Source organism: Pyxicephalus adspersus, chromosome 2 (assembly GCF_032062135.1).
Source record: "Pyxicephalus adspersus chromosome 2, UCB_Pads_2.0, whole genome shotgun sequence".
In the NCBI taxonomy this organism is placed as follows: domain Eukaryota; kingdom Metazoa; phylum Chordata; class Amphibia; order Anura; family Pyxicephalidae; genus Pyxicephalus; species Pyxicephalus adspersus.
Window position 1 is genome coordinate 34,362,763 of NC_092859.1, and position 4,612 is coordinate 34,367,374.

A 4,612-nucleotide genomic window follows, 5' to 3' on the forward strand; every position below is an offset into this window, starting at 1 on the left:
CTGTCTGAGATGACAGGTTTTGATTGACAGATGTGCTCGGCATCCCTTTGATGTGGTGCAGCCTTAGACAACAACATGTAATGGCCACCATGCACATACTCCAGTATCAGAGTAGTAAAATTAGACCAGAGCTGCTCCTGAGCGGAAAACCAGAAGTTACATGCTGGGCCATCCTTAAAAACAGATGTACCCAGTAGAACCTGTGTATTTTTATGTATGCTCAGATGATCCAATGGTGGGAATTTGGGAAACTGGGCAGGTACAGACGTAAGAGTAGTTCTAGATACTTTAAAGTGTATGTCTACATTCTTCCTCCATCTCTATGAAACATATCTATTCTGAACTTACATATACATAAATATGAGTTAAATAAAAGTGGTTAAGGTAAATCCCAACATTCTCAGGTGGAAAGACGAACCCATGATGATGGACTGTTGTTATGAGCTTTTCAGATTATGATTGTAACTTTTTTTTTGTGCAACAAAAATTTAGATCAAGCATTAATTTTTTTTGGACACGACAGCTTGAGCTTTAATGCCATTGCAATGCACTGTAGATGTGTTTGGGTACAAATAACTTTGCAGTCTAATATACATCCACTGTGCTTAATTGTGTTTTGCAGCAATGAGCAATAGAATGCATGTCATGAAGCATAAGATTGCGCATTATAGTGTAAACAAGCCCTTAAGTCTCTCCCTAACATTAAGGCTTAATATAGCACTAACATAACCCCTAAAAACTTCTTGAAAATTGCACACTGACTTCAGCAATTTGTAACTAATTTAATGACAGGTCGTCTTTAGTTAAGGTTAATTTGTAGCAGTCAGAATTATCATGCTTCTCTCTTTGCTTCTGGACAGGACAGCAGCCTCTTGATTTGTGAACCTGTGGTTGCCCTTCCATGCCAGGTAGCACACAATTCTGCACCAGCCCAGATTCAGGGCCTTCCTAAAGATAAAAGTAATTAAGGTGGGCTGCATCCCTGAAAATAAATCCAACAATTTCTCAATTGGGCAAAATATTGGCTTGTTAAGGAGGTGAACTTCTTTAAAATTTGCAATTTCTAACTATTAAAAGGACCAGCACATTCCCATTTGTTGTCTATTTTAGACTGGAGACATTGCAAATAGAACAGCAGAACTATTTCTTCTTGAGGTAAAGATTACATTTGCAGTAAAAACATCTGCTGCTCAAATTAAGTCATAGAAATCCTAGACCCAGATACTTATAGCGTGGCCTTCACAAGCTACCGGCTGCAGAGAAATGTGGGTGCCTGCAGGAATTCTTCAGGCGAGAAGAGTGGAATGTTTTGGGGCTCCTCCACACCCCCAGCACTTGTCATCAGCCTAGGATGGATGTCAGCACCATGGATGTATGTAGGTAACATTAATGCCTCAATCACAGTTCTCTTGTGTAACACTGTTAGACGCAGATAGAATGTGACTTGTGTAAACCTACAGCCAGCTCTCACTTACAAAGGACGGAACATTTAAAAGTGATATGTTAGTTATAGATGGGGCCTGTGTCACCCCCTTTATATTCATGTGAGAAAATAAGTACACCTAATGAAAATTGTTAACTTTTTCAACATATCTGAACAAGCAAATATGAGTTCAATGGTGCCTACAGATAAAGGTTAAGTATACCTATAAAATACACAAGAAATATTTGCCTTTTCGGTTAAAAATTTAAAAAATATCAATAGATATAATGATGTACCCTGAAGAGTAAGCACACCATTGGCTTTATACATTTTATTTTCCCTTTTACTAGATTTTAGTTCTTGTAGGTGTTTTGAAGAACTGCCCAGCATTCTCTGACACCAATCTAGTGATGACATCATGCACAATTCCTTTAAGTTACAAAATGTTTGTGTTTCCTTGAAACACACATGAATTGCCCATTTCAAATACCTCCAAACATAAAAATAGGATTCAGATCAGGGCTTTAATTAGGCTAGCCCAAAACCATTTCTCCAGTTTGAGCTGTTCTTTCATAGATTTACAAGTGCGCCATAGATTACTAGTGCAAAAAGTTTTATTTCTGGTTCATGATCCACTTTCTTACATTTTCATTGAGCACACTTGGATTTGAAGCAAAATTCATTGTTGACCTGATGAATGGAATCTGCCAAGACCCCAGCAAAGCCACCACATAACATTTCAACCCTAAAATGTTGTCTTTGGTTCATCCAATATTGTCTATTCAAATGACTGTCCTATATTTGTCCACTGAGTGGACAAAATACAAATCCTAAATATATATATACTCCATTGCTGTCTAGGTACCATTCATGTGTTATATATATATATATATATATATATATATATATATATATATAAAGTATTTAGCAAAGCTAAACTTTAATGTGATAAAGATACCAGAATAAATGACATAAAGTCCATCTATACCCCAAAAGACTGCTTATATAGCATTATTGATCAAAGCAAACAGTGCTGTTTAATGTGATGCTTAGCTCATTTAAAAAGTGCCCAGCAATAGTGGTAATACTGGTACTGGTAATTACTTGACACCAATTATCAATCAGCCTGCTTTGCTCATTTTTGTACCTGCAAGGAATACATCAATTAGTATGCATGTTGTGGAGGAGCGTTAGCATTGTCAAGGCTGATAACCTTTCTCCTTACTGCCACTTTTGGCTGGCTGATCTTGCTGTACCTGTAAATGGCGGCATAGCACCATCCACATAAAGGAGCAAAGGATGCCTTCCGTAATTCCTACTTCTGACTTTGGTTTTAAAGATCAAAAAATCCCCTATGATAACAGAAGCAAAGAATATGATGATATGGAGGAGGTATGCACAGGAGGAGGAGGAATGCATGAGGTCAAAAAAGTAAAGATTTAGGAAGAGTGACGGTAAACATTACAGAGAAAGGAAGAGAAATAAACATACTGACATATCTATCAGCTGAGCTTAAAATAGCCCTTTGTTTGTGAAAGCACATCAACCTCAAAGAGACGTGTGACTGTGGTTGTGTGGGTATAACCCTTTATTGCATAACTGCTCTAAAGAAACCATAATCCTCTCTACTCCCACTCAACGGGGATTCAGATGGTTTGGTGGTAAAGATTCTGCAACACTGTAGCAATTAAAATGTCATTCCTAAGAAGGAACAGAATATTCTCATAGGAAGAGATTCTCAACTTCCTGCACGGTGTCTAAAAAAGTCATTCTTGCTAATGCCAGCCAGTCATTTTCTGTTCATTTACTGGAAAATCCATGGATAATAAGTTGTTCTTTAAGGCCCTACTAAACGAGACCCAGTTTGTGGAAGGGTGTGAATGATTAAATATTTGATGGGTACAATATTGGGATCTATAAGCCTACCATTGACCCATATGCATCTTTGTGTCCACTCCCAATTGGTGTTTCTTCTGTTGGGCTACCTAATAATACCCTGGGCCGTGACCACCTCCCATGAATGCTTCATCAAAGTTAGTGGGTCTCTTTACAAGAAACTTGTCCTAAAATAAATAGGAACTTTGGATTTTTTGTCTGGCTCAATACTGTTTCAATACTTTCTAAGCCATTGACCTGTGATGGGTATGCAGATCAAGAAAATTATTGGGTATTATTTCAGTCTTGACTATATTAGAAAATATTTTTGCCAACATCTGTTTGACCCAGTAGAAGTAATAGGCAGAGTGGTCATAAAAAGAAGGCATAGACTGCAATACAAATTTTGTTGTTGGGCTTTAAGAAAAAATGACAAATCATATTCCGGATGTCATTTCAGCTGTTTTTTTAATCCTGACTGCAAAATAAAAGGAAAGATTTGCTTTGCTGCTATGAGTAAGAAAGGCACTTTCCATTTCTACAGCTTTCATAAATCACTCTCTTAGTATCCTAGTTCAGTGAAATTGCTTTTTGGCAACACAAACCTGAAATTATGAACTTTAAACTGCTGTTTTCCTCAGAATGTCTGTTATTAAGACTTGTCCTTTACGGTGAATCATGTCCCAGAATGTCTGAGACAGAAAAGCCATTTTAGGTCTGGTAACAAGATTTTTCCATTAGATTTTTTTATTAAATTATTTAAAATTAATATTAGTGGTTTTTTAACAATTAAGTTCACATTTTAAAATCATTTTTGTCTTTTTGGTATTGTTTGTACTTCAATGCATTATAATGCTATGCTTCATAATAGTGCTTCATTGAGAAATCCTTGGGGCTTTACAGGGCCCACATCATAGCCCAAGCTTGTTGATGTACATTAATACATAGGGGAAAGCCAGGAAAGTCTGGAAAGTGCAGAGCACATTTATAAAGAAGTTCAATTTAAATTATAAATGTGCTATACAATCATACATCTTAATGCAAATGATCCCCTAAGTGTACTTTGTTTGCTAATGGTCATCCCTAAACACAAATTAGTAACCAAAGACTAGTGGAGTCCTATTGGTGAGATATTCCTGTGCATGTTTTTCTTTTACTTTAACGTTGAATTTGTATTACTCACGTATGTATTGCAATATTGGTTGTGTGTTCTATGATCTTATGTGTGTTCTAATCTTCCAACTCATAGTGAAGACAAGAACCCTATGAGTTATGTACCTTACCTTTTGAGACCTTGTATATGTTTTAACAGCC